Here is a 14,279-nt window from a genome sequence, read left to right on the forward strand (position 1 = left end):
ATCTGGCACTAGCAGATGGAGTTTTGTCTAGCATAGAAGAAAAGAAGATGGTGAAAGAGATTTGGGATCACCTCGTAAAATTGTACGAGACCAAATCACTCCACAACAAGATATTCCTTAAGAGGAAACTTTATGCGCTACGCATGAATGAATCTACTTCAGTTAATGAGCACATTAATTCTTTGAATACTCTATTTTCTCAACTCGCTTCATTAAGTTGCAATATAAAGCCAAAAGAACGTGCTGCACTTTTACTTCAGAGTCTACATGACTCGTATGATCAACTCATTATTAACTTAACCAATAATGTTCTCTCGGAGTATCTAGTCTATGATGAAGTTGCGGCTGCTATTCTAGAAGAAGAAAATCAGCGCAATAAACAGGAGGACAAACAGGCCGGTTCACGGCAAGTGGAGGCCTTGTTGATGTTAGGAGGGAGATCAACGGAACGTGGCCTAAGTGGGAGTCACAATCATGGTAAACAGAAGTGTAAAAAGAAGAGGACCTATACATGCTACAATTGTGGCAAGAAAGGTCACCTGAAGAAAGATTGTCGGAGTTTAAATAACTCAAATCCCCAAAGAAATATTGCAAGCACTTCAGATGATGGGACTGCTTTGGTCAGTGAGGCAGTAGTAGCAAAAGAAGGCAGAAAGACATATGTTGATGTCTGATTATTTGACTCAGGAGCTACTTTTCACATGACCCCTAGAAGAGAATGGTTCAAACAATATGAACGTATCTCAGGAGGATCTGTATACAGTTGTAATGATCATGAACTAAAGATCATTGGAATTGGAGATATCGTTTTGAAGATGCATGATGGTACAGTTCGTACTATTCAAGGTATGCGACACGTGGAGGGTTTGAAGAATAACTTATTGTCTTTAGGACAACTGGATGATCTTGGTTATAAGATGGTGATACATGAGAAGATCATGATAATCAAGAAAGGCGCGATTGTACTTATGAAAGGAGAAAAGGTGGGTGCTAATTTATACATTCTGAAAGGCGAGACGGTACAGGAATCGGAAGCATCTGTTGTTTTGAATAGTTCAAGTGATAAAGTTGCTATGACATGGCATCAAAAGCTTGGACACATATCTGAGCAAGGTATGAAGATTCTTGTTGAAAGAAATCTTATTCCTGGTCTTACAAAGGTATCGCTACCTTTCTGTGAGCATTGTGTAATCAGCAAGCAGCATCGCCTGAAGTTTAACACATCAAATTCTAGAAGTAAATTGATTCTAGAATTGGTTCACTCTGATGTGTTGCAAGCACCAGTTCAATCCCTAGGAGGAGAAAAATATTTTGTATCATTTATTGATGATTACACTAGGAGATGTTGGGTGTACCCAATCAAGAGGAAGGCAGATGTGTTTGAAGTTTTCAAAGTTTACAAAGCACAGGTTGAACTTGAATCTAGTAAAAAGATCAAGTGTTTAAGGACTGATAATGGAGGAGAATACACTGGTGATGAATTTGATAAGTTATGCAAACAAGAGGGTATCAAAAGGCAGTTAACGACGGCATAAACTCCTCAACAAAACGGAGTGGCTGAGCGGATGAACAGAACCTTGTTAGATAGAACAAGGGCGATGTTGGCAACTGCAAGTTTGGGGAAATCATTCTGGGCAGAAGCAGTAAGTACTGCCTGTTATGTGATAAATCGGTCACCATCAACTGCAATTGAGTTGAAATCACCAATGGAGATGTGGACTGGAAAACCAGTTGATTATTCTGACCTTCATGTATTTGAAAGTTCTATGTACGCAATGTACAATTCTCAAAAAACGACAAAGTTGGATCCAAAGTCCAGAAAGTGTTTGTTCTTGGGGTATGCTGATGGAGTTAAGGGGTATCGTTTATGGGACCCCATTGCCCACAAAGTAGTCATCAGCAGAGATGTTGTTTTTACGGAAGACAAAGATCTTAAAGATGTTAGCACTTCAATAGAAACTACACTGATACAGTTTGGAAATGAATTTCATAAAGATTCTTCTGAAGCAGTACCAGAGCACGATGAAAATCAAGTAGTCGTTGATGAAGCTCCAGCGATTCGTATTTCTAATCGGGAACGAAAACGTCCAGGGTGGCACTCAGATTATATTATGGAAAGCAATGTTGCATATTGTCTTCTAACAGAGGAAGGAGAGCCAACAACTCTTCGCGAGGCACTGAATCATTTAGATGCATCTCAGTGGATGACGGCTATGCAGGAAGAAATTGAAGCTCTTCATAAAAATAAAACATGGGAACTTGTGCCATTGCCAAAAGGTAGAAAAACTATTAGAAATAAATGGGTGTATAAGATCAAACGAAATGGCGATGATCAAGTGGAGCGGTATCGTGCAAGACTGGTGGTTAAAGGATATGCTCAGAAAGAAGGTACGGACTTTAATGAAATATTTTCTCCTGTGGTTCGACTTACAACAATTCGAGTAGTTCTAGCGATGTGTGCTACATTTGATTTGCATCTAGAGCAGCTAGATGTGAAAACTGCATTTCTTCATGGAAATCTTGAAGAAGAAATTTATATGCTTCAACCAGAAGGTTTTGAACTACAAGGAAAAAAGAACTTGGTTTGCAGGTTAAAGAAATCTCTGTATGGTCTCAAACAGGCGCCGAGATGTTGGTACAAGAGATTTGATTCTTTTATAATGAGCCTTGAATATAACATGCTTTATGCAGACCCTTGTGCATATTTCAAGAGGTTTGGGGACAATGATTTTGTCATTTTGCTGTTATATGTAGACGACATGTTGGTTGCAGGCCCCAACAAAGATCGTATTAATAAGCTGAAGGCTCAATTGGCTAGGGAGTTTGAAATGAAAGACTTAGGTGCTGCAAACAAGATTCTAGGGATGCAAATTCACCGAGATAGAGATAATAGGAAGATTTGGCTTTCTCAAAAGAATTATTTGAGGAAAATCTTGGAGCGTTTCAATATGCAAGATAGTAAGCCAATCTCAACCCCACTTCCTACTAATCTCAATTTATCCTCCGTTATGTGTCCTAGCAGTGAAGACGAGAGGAAGGAGATGTCTCGAGTACCGTATGCATCAGCAGTGGGAAGTTTAATGTTCGCAATGATATGTACAAGACCAGACATTGCATATGCAGTGGGAGTAGTTAGTCGGTACATGGCGAATCCTGGTAAAGAGCATTGGAATGCGGTAAAGAGGATCCTTAAATACATCAAGGGAACCTTAGATGTTGCATTATGTTATGGGGAACCGGAATTTATTGTCAAAGGGTATGTTGATTCAGATTATGCAGGCGATATCGATAAAAGTAAATCTACCACTGCATATGTTTTCACACTTTTGTGATGACCCGAGAATTTCTGACCAAATTTTAAACTTAATCTTTATTGATTTCGACACGATAAGCAAAGTCTGTAATGTTGTTTTTATATAATCAATTACCTTTTGACTGTTCCCGATGATTCACGAACCATTACTTGTAAATATATGGATATATGTAAATATGTGTATATATAAATATATGTATATATATATATAATAACATGAACATTAATAAACTATTAAATATATTTATTATTATAAATAAATATGTAAAATAAAATACATTGTAATAAAAACTATCATTTTATATATAATATATGTATATTACTTGTATATATATTGTTATATTTAATCTAATTATTTAATATATATTTATTTGCGTAGTAAATTTTGTTATTTAAAACTGTTTATATATATACATAGGGTATATTATATATAATTAATTTTGAACTTAAATTGTATATGTCTGTAACTTTCGGTTGACGTTTAATTATTTTTAAAATAGGTCTAATATATATATATATATATATATATATATATATATATATATATATATATATATATATATATATATGAAGTTTTAAAATAAAAATTGGTACATAATTTGATTAAAAAGATAATAGTTTTGATAAATATTTTTTTTTACCTTTTCAAACTAAGTTTTTGTACTCCGTACATAATAATTGGAACAGAAAATAAATAATTATAGAACCTTTTTTATCAGGTTTCATACAGTTAATGAGTGAAATGATTAATTGTATTTAATCTAAAAGTTTGGGATTTTTTAAGAACACTTTTATATTTAAACTGTTTAGCAATGAGCACGATATAGCACATCGGGGGAAAACTGTCGGTAGAAAACTCCAAAGGCGGCTACACTGTACTTAAATTAAAATATTTGGATCACTGTTTTTCTTTTCTATCCATCTTAATATGACTTTATATATATACATGATACTAGCAAAAACCATCTACCAACCTTCATCCTAACACCACTACTGCCGAGCCACCACTTTGATCAAACCACCATCCTACAATCACCTTCCACTCGCCACCTCCTAGCTCCACCGTGAGTACCACCAAGAACCACCCCATAATTCTGATAGTCATAAAAACCGCCACCCTCTCTTCTTCGAGAACAAACAACCACTCACCACTAAACCCACTTCAACTATGATTTTCTTCTTCCTTCACCTCCTCCACCTCACAACCACCATGAACCACCAGATCTCCGGTCACCATGATCAACGAACCACCTTCTCTCTCTCTCTCTCTCTCTCTCTCTCTCTCTCTCTCTCTCTCTCTCTCTCCCTCTCTCTCTCATCTCTATATCTTATTTATAACCGCTGCTCTTGTATTTCTGATACAAATCGAAGCTCCACATAATCACCATAGATTGATGTTGCTTCCTGTTCTAATCACAGCTACTGCAGCTGCTATTCGCTTTTCCAATTTCTCCTACAGTGGCTAAACAAGAACCTGCAACCTTCATATTTTTTTTTCATCGATCTTCACAACCTGCTGTTCGAATAACAAGTTCCTGCAGTCGCTATCGAAGATGTTTTTGTTCCTGTTTACTGCTTCACAAACGCCACCCAACGGAAAACCACCATGATTAACTACGGTTGTAGCTAGTTTGTTCCGTTTCTGTTTAAACTGTAACCCGTCACCCTGACACCACCTACACCTCCATAAACACCAACTAAAACTGCTGCAAACACAATTGTAATTCGCTGTGATTGTAGCTGTAACTATCTCGTTTTTTACTTCAGTGTTCGATCATTAGACAACCACCGGAAAACCACCACAAATCACACATTCAGTTCTATTATATTACAGCCACTGTTCATGTTTTTATTTAGTGAAAGTAACGATGAATTTTGTTGCAAATATGATGAAAAACACGATCATGATACCGTTTGTACAGCTATGTTTCCGTTTCCTTTTTCTTCCTATTTCTTTGGTGATCGTGACACTCCTACTGTAGCTGCTATTTGAAGAGAGAAAGATGATTACGAATCGGTGATGATACAGTGGAGGCTGTCGTGAAGGAAAATACAGTGGTGGTTATGAATGTGATCGAAATTGTGAAGATGAAGATAAATCGAAACCCTTTTGGTTAATTGATGTATTTTAATCGGACATTTTCATATAATAATTCAAGTAGAATTGGGCTACTTTGAAATATCCTGTTCTTATTGATTAAAAACGTTCCATATTAATTGATTTCGTTGCGAGGTTTTGACCTCTATATGAGACGTTTTTCAAAGACTGCATTCATTTTTAAAACAAACCATAACCTTTATTTCATAAATAAAGGTTTAAAAAGCTTTACGTAGATTATCAAATAATGATAATCTAAAATATCCTGTTTACACACGACCATTACATAATGGTTTACAATACAAATATGTTACATCGAAATCAGTTTCTTGAATGCAGTTTTTACACAATATCATACAAACATGGACTCCAAATCTTGTCCTTATTTTAGTATGCAATAGCGGAAGCTCTTAGTATTCACCTGAGAATAAACATGCTTTAAACGTCAACAAAAATGTTGGTGAGTTATAGGTTTAACCTATATATATCAAATCGTAACAATATACCACAAGATTTCATATTTCAATACACATCCCATACATAGAGATAAAAATCATTCATATGGTGAACACCTGGTAACCGACATTAACAAGATGCATATATAAGAATATCCCCATCATTCCGGGACACCCTTCGGATATGATATAAATTTCGAAGTACTAAAGCATCCGGTACTTTGGATGGGGTTTGTTAGGCCCAATAGATCTATCTTTAGGATTCGCGTCAATTAAGGTGTCTGTTCCCTAATTCTTAGATTACCAGACTTAATAAAAAGGGGCATATTCGATTTCGATAATTCAACAATAGAATGTAGTTTCACGTACTTGTGTCTATTTTGTAAATCATTTATAAAACCTGCATGTATTCTCATCCCAAAAATATTAGATTTTAAAAGTGGACTATAACTCACTTTCACAGATTTTTACTTCGTCGGGAAGTAAGACTTGGCCACTGGTTGATTCACGAACCTATAACAATATATACATATATATCAAAGTATGTTCAAAATATATTTACAACAATTTTAATATATTTTGATGTTTTAAGTTTATTAAGTCAGCTGTCCTCGTTAGTAACCTACAACTAGTTGTCCACGGTTAGATGTACAGAAATAAATCAATAAATATTATCTTGAATCAATCCACGACCCAGTGTATACGTATCTCAGTATTGATCACAACTCAAACTATATATATTTTAGAATCAACCTCAACCCTGTATAGCTAACTCCAACATTCACATATAGAGTGTCTATGGTTGTTCCGAAATATATATAGATGTGTCGACATGATAGGTCGAAACATTGTATACGTGTCTATGGTATCTCAAGATTACATAATATACAATACAATTTGATTAAGTTATGGTTGGAATAGATTTGTTACCAATTTTCACGTAGCTAAAATGAGAAAAATTATCCAATCTTGTTTTACCCATAACTTCTTCATTTTAAATCCGTTTTGAGTGAATCAAATTGCTATGGTTTCATATTGAACTCTATTTTATGAATCTAAATAGAAAAAGTATAGGTTTATAGTCAGAAAAATAAGTTACAAGTCGTTTTCGTAAAGGTAGTCATTTCAGTCGAAAGAACGACGTCTAGATGACCATTTTTGAAAACATACTTCCACTTTGAGTTTAACCATAATTTTTGGATATAGTTTCATGTTCATAATAAAAATCATTTTCCCAGAATAACAACTTTTAAATCAAAGTTTATCATAGTTTTTAATTAACTAACCCAAAACAGCCCGCGGTGTTACTACGACGGCGTAAATCCGGTTTTACGGTGTTTTTCGTGTTTCCAGGTTTTAAATCATTAAGTTAGCATATGATATAGATATAGAACATGTGTTTAGTTGATTTTAAAAGTCAAGTTAGAAGGATTAACTTTTATTTGCGAACAAGTTTAGAATTAACTAAACAATGTTCTAGTGATTACAAGTTTAAACCTTCGAATAAGATAGCTTTATATGTATGAATAGAATGATGTTATGAACATCATTACTACCTCAAGTTCCTTGGATAAACCTACTGGAAATGAGAAAAATAGATCTATCTTCAAAGGATCCTTGGATGGCTTGAAAATTCTTGAAGCAGAATCATGACACGAAAACAATTTCAAGTAAGATTTCCACTCGAAATAAGATTGTTATAGTTATAGAAATTGAATTAAAGTTTGAATATGATTATTACCTTGTATTAGAAAGATAACCTACTGTAAATAACAAAGGTTTCTTGATCTTGGATGATTACTTGGAATGGATTTAGAAAACTTGGAAGTAAACTTGCAATCTTGGAAGTATTCTTGATTTTATGAAACTAGAACTTTTGGAATTTATGAAGAACACTTAGAACTTATTAGATGAAGAAAATTGAAGAATGAAAGTGTTTGTAGGTGTTTTTGGTCATTGGTGTATGGATTAGATATAAAGGATATGTAATTTTGTTTTCATGTAAATAAGTCATGAATGATTACTCATATTTTTGTAATTTTATGAGATATTTCATGCTAGTTGCCAAATGATGGTTCCCACATGTGTTAGGTGACTCACATGGGCTGCTAAGAGCTAATCATTGGAGTGTATATACCAATAGTACATACATCTAAAAGCTGTGTATTGTACGAGTACGAATACAGGTGCATACGAGTAGAATTGTTGATGAAACTGAACGAGGATGTAATTGTAAGCATTTTTGTTAAGTAGAAGTATTTTGATAAGTGTCTTGAAGTCTTTCAAAAGTGTATGAATGCATATTAAAACACTACATGTATATGCATTTTAACTGAGTCGTTAAGTCATCGTTAGTCGTTACATGTAAATGTTGTTTTGAAACCTTTAGGTTAACGATCTTGTTGAATGTTGTTAACCCATTGTTTATTATAACAAATGAGATGTTAAATTGATATATTATCATGATATTATGATATATAATATATCTTAGTATGATATATATACAGTTAAATGTCGTTACAACGATAATCATTACATATATGTCTCGTTTCGAAATCATTAAGTTAGTAGTCTTATTTTTACATATGTATTTCATTGTTAATACACTTAATAATATATTTACTTATCATTTAACATAATTAACCAAGTGTATCAATATCTTAATATGATTCATATGTACCTAGTAAGACGTTGTTATAACGATAATCGTTATATATATCGTTTTCGAGTTTCTTAAATTAATAGTCTCATTTTTATGTATATAACTCATTGTTAAAATAACTAATGAGATACATACTTATAATAAAATCATGTTAACTATATATATAACCATATATATGTCATCGTATAGTTTTTACAAGTTTTAACGTTCGTGAATCACCGGTCAACTTGGGTGGTCAATTGTCTATATGAAACCTATTTCAATTAATCAAGTCTTAACAAGTTTGATTGCTTAACATGTTGGAAACACTTAATCATGTAAATAACAATTTCATTTAATATATATATATATATATATATAAACATGGAAAAGTTCGGGTCACTACATACTTGATTTTGATATTTGGACTGTTAATGATAGTTGGGTTGTTAATGTTAAATGGGCTTTTTGATTAAAGATGAAGTAGGTCTTAGGTAACATGAATTGTTGGGTTAAATAGATTGGGCTAAGATTTAAAACAGAAAACTACCATCAGAGCATTGGTCAGGAGTGGTGTGTTTGAGCGAGTGGTCTCGGGTTAGATCCTTGCTCGGTGCAACTAATTTTTTTAAGGGCTTCTAAGGTAGCTTTTAATACCAAAATTAATATTATTATTATTATCATTTTCATTATGGTTATTATTATTATTATTGTTGTTAATATTATTATTGTTATTATTAGTTATTGTTAATGCTACTAGTATTATAATTATTAAAAGTATTATAATTAGTATTGTTAACATAGTTACAATTATTATGACTATTATTATTAATATCACTACTAATATATGTATTGTTATTATTAACATGTTTAGGATTATTATTATTATCATTAATATGAAAACAATAAAATTTATTATTTTTTTTTCTTTAATTAGAATCATCCTTACAATTATTAGTATTATTATTATTATTAACAATATCATTATTATTAATATAATCATTATTAATAAAGTTATTATTATTAGTAACTCACTGATATCAAAAATTATCATTTTTTTTATCTTATCATATATATTAAAAATTATCAATTTTAAATTATTATTACTATCATTATTATAATTATCATTTTTATCATTATCAGAATTATTACAATATATATATATATATATATATATATATATATATATATATATATATATATATATATATATATATATATATATATATATATATATTATCACTATATTGTTCTTATTAAAATGATATTAACTAAGTATAAAGTATATTAAATTTATCTATATCTGTATCTATATAACATATAATACAACAAGTATATTATTAATAATAATATATATAAATTTACTCAATTACGATTATATGTTTTAATATATATAATTGATATAGGTTCGTGAATATGAGGCCAACCCTGCATTGTTCAGTTTCATCGTATGAATATTTTTACTACAAAATATTGGATTGTGAGTTCATTTGCTCCCTTTTACTCTTTACATTTTTGGGACTGAGAATACATGCGCTGTTTTTACAACTTCTTTATTAAATGCTTTTGAAATATATTTTGAACTGCGAATACATGAATTGCTTTTATAAATGTTTGACGAGATAGACACAAGAAAAATATTCCTCGAATGAATTATTATGCAGACAGAAGTTCTGCGGATTATTATTGAATTATGTGGACATGATAATTGCCACCATTGAATTATGTGGACATGATAATTGCCACCATTGAATTATGTAGACATGATAATTGCCACCAATTGATGTGAATGTTATATTTCGAGAGAATGATTTTATACACAGGTTACGTGTATGTTATTTTTGTGCACAAGATATGTGTACGGTTACTAAGATTTATGAAGATGATTTCGTACACGAGAAAGGTGTACTGTATTTAAAAGATATCGCATGTACATTACAGGTGGGTATAGGATTCGGGCCCATTTGTACCATGCAGCATTTAAATCTTGTGGTCTATCAAAATGATGAATTTTATTGTTTTATGATAAACCTATGAACTCACCAACCTTTTGGTTGACACTTGAAAGCATATTTATTCTCAGGTATGAAAGAAATCTTCCGCTGTGCATTTGCTCATTTTAAAAGACATTATTTGGAGTCAATCATCACAATGGAACCAGATGTTGGTGACTTCGTCCAGATGGATTAGGACGGGGTATAACATGTGGTATCAGAGCAATGGTCTTAGCGAACCAGGTCTTGCAATAGTGTGTCTAACTGATAGTTGTTAGGATGCATTAGTGAGTCTGGACTTCGACCGTGTCTGCATGTCAAAAGTTTTGCTTATCATTTGTGTCGGAAATCATCTACTTATCATCCTTAGGAACTTTACCTTCTCATTTTTCTTAGTCTAGACACGTTTTACTGCATTGACTGCATGAATAGTGTATAGACAAAATTCATATCTTAGCGTATCTGACAATTCATATCTTAGCGTATCTGTTACTGCAGACCTTGCCTGATATCTCTCGTAAATTTTTTTGTAATTTAAGGGATTCTGGTACTATATATATCTATGCATATTATGCATTGAGAATATATCCAACTATCAATTGCTGTCACTAAACTCTTCATACCAAAAATCTTTTCTGTGCTCGCGTAAGATGGCCTCTACGAATCGACCACGTTCCTCTGACTCTGAAGACAGCGTGACAGGAGCACACCAACCAATCAACTACCGTGATTACTGGATAAAATGGGGGTGTGTTCGCGACATACTCACCCTATGGAGAAGGGAAGAAGGTACTCCATATCATGAACTGAATCTACCACCTAACCTTGGAGTACTCGACCCGCTCACCGGAGAACCCGTTCGCAACACCGTTTATACCCTTTTTGCAAGAATTTTTCGTCTTGAGGCTACCATTAACGGAACTAGAGAAGATATCCGACCTCTACCTCACACTGATAACCAACCAGGGTTAGTAGAAGAAGTTAAAGAACTTCGAGCTCGAGTGTTAACTTTAGAGAGTACGGTACACAATTTGCAAACACCAGCAGTATCACCAACACCAGTAACATCACCAGCCTCAGCACCAATAGCACTAATACCACCAACAACAACATCCGCGTCACCAGCTTCGACATCTCATTTTGTACCTCGAGTATAATTATCGTTCTACGTATCGTTCTACATCAATTATCTTCGTTCTTCATGGCAATTATGTAATCTCTAATGTTATAGAGATTATGTATTCTAGCTTTGACAGTAAACCAAATGAGCTTAATACTATATTAACTCATTAAATCCATGATTACATCTGAAGAAAATATATATGTAAGTATATTTTCACAAAAAATGTAATTAAAAATTCTTTCGTACAAACTGTTAATGGTGAAAATATTTTAACGGGTAGATAATACCCAAGGAATATTTAGATTTCACACTAATAGGTTACACTGTACATTCTTCGAATCTGATTCAACAGTCACTTACTATCCTACTTACACCCACAGTTATACGTATCCGTTCACCGCAGAATAACCATTTTCATTCAATTTCATATTTGGATTTTGACCTATCAGAATCCAACAAGTGGCATAATGAAGAAAACATATGACAAAATAAAATTTGTTAGAAATAGACAAATTAACTATGAGAAATTTTGTTAAGAATCCACGCTAACTGTTCCTAGCTAACTGATCCTAGCTAACTGTTAATTCCGTATTACCTTTTATTTATCACAATTTATTTATCGCAATTTATTTATCGCATTTTATTTATCGCATTTTATTTATCGCAATTTTAATTCTCGCAATCTTATTTATCATCATTTAATTTCTGTTATTTACTTTACGCATTTATTTTATCATCATTTAATTCCTGTTATTTATTTTACGCACTTTAAATATCAGGACACGTATACAAGGTTTTGACATATCATATCGACGCATCTATATATATTATTTGGAATAACCATAGACACTCTATATGCAGTAATGATCGAGTTCTCTATACAGGGTTGAGGTTGATTCTACAATAATATATATAGTTTGAGTTGTGATCGAGTCTGAGATGAATACGGGTCACGATACGTATTAATTAATTCGAATATTATATATTAAACTATATATGAATTATTGAATTGCTAACTGTGGACTATCAACTGTGGACTACAAACATTGGATAATTAAAATGAATTAAAATATTGACAATAACATATGAAATTAAACAATCCTTCAAGTTTGCCACTTGATTTCATCTTAAACCTCATTTGTATCTCGACGATTACAATCTGCGTGTAAACCTTTTATGATTCTTGAAAACACCTCAATCGAGAGGATGAACCAACTACACTTCATCTACAGAAAGAAAGATTGATGCGTATAGTTATGCACCTGAAAACTCTCGGAAACTGAGTAAACGTTTAACATGCATCTGTGCTAGCTCCTTCGGCATTGCTATTATCGAAAATAACCATGCAATTCCTTTTCAAAGTAGCCAATTATGTCACAGCTTCAGCAAACCAATTTCAACTTTTCATTTGAATAAACCTTATTATAACTTTGATATATAAGTTTACCTTTCGTCATCGTTACCGGGGAACTGTTTATATTTCCCACATTAGAAGTAAACTTGCCAGCAACTCCATTGATCTTTGACTTTCCGAAAAATCTTTATACTCATTAAAACTCTATCATATACTCATTCACATCTTATAACGAGAATTGCCATTCTAATTACCGAGAATTTGCAATCAGTATTTTGAAATCTCACAGCATGTCTACATCAACAGATATATGTATACATATAACATTTATATCTTAGAATTATGATCTTTTATTCTGAAATTCTGAAAAGCACCCAGTCTACGAATCAATACTCCAAATTTTGGGGAAGCTGAATGAAGCAGCAGAAACTGTAGATAATCGTAAACGACTTTAATCATCAGAAGTTTGATGATAAAGAATAGTATGTTGGAAAAGCTCAGAAAAGTGGAACTAGAAACTGGATTGAGAAAACCATGAAGGAGACTCTGAACAAATTACAAGGACTAAACTTGTACATTAAGAATCCTGATGATTTTATTTTTGATGAAATCTTTAGCGAATACCTTGCTTCTGACTCCAAACTTTTGCGGACAAATTTTCTTCACCATCCTTCGATATTAGAAATTACAAGATATCATTGTATCTTTCATTATAAATATCCTCTATATTTCTGAAGATATTTTCGTAACTATTCTTATCTGAAATCATTAATCTCTTCGTGCTATCAGTGTACATCATATAGAAACTGTTAGTTTCTATATTCTGTAAACTTTCGAGCTTAAAATATGAATGTTATTGAAGTAATGTTGGGAACTGATGCATGAGTTAGTATAATATAATGACACTTGATCAACGTTATTATATTACAGTAAGTCATGCTGAGTTTCTAAATGGGACATGATGATTCACTGATTATAACTACATTATGTGCCATGTTACACGACTCTTACATTTTATCTAATATATAAACATATCAAGAACATATTTTCTTGATAGTTCTATCTTTCCCGGATATTCTGGTAATTTGACGAATCAAGATCGTGCTATTACCATTTCTTTCTTAGAACATTAACTATGTTCATTTCGAAATTCATATCTATGAATTCTGGACCGTTGCTCGCTTTACTAGAGGTCGAGAGGATAATAAAAAGGCAAAGAGATCCAAAATGTAAGAGAAAATATAAAGCCCAATAACAACACGGAAGTTACAAACCGTGGATATTAATAGGAATAGCAATAT

This window comes from Rutidosis leptorrhynchoides, chromosome 9, assembly GCF_046630445.1.
Source record: "Rutidosis leptorrhynchoides isolate AG116_Rl617_1_P2 chromosome 9, CSIRO_AGI_Rlap_v1, whole genome shotgun sequence".
Lineage (NCBI taxonomy): Eukaryota > Viridiplantae > Streptophyta > Magnoliopsida > Asterales > Asteraceae > Rutidosis > Rutidosis leptorrhynchoides.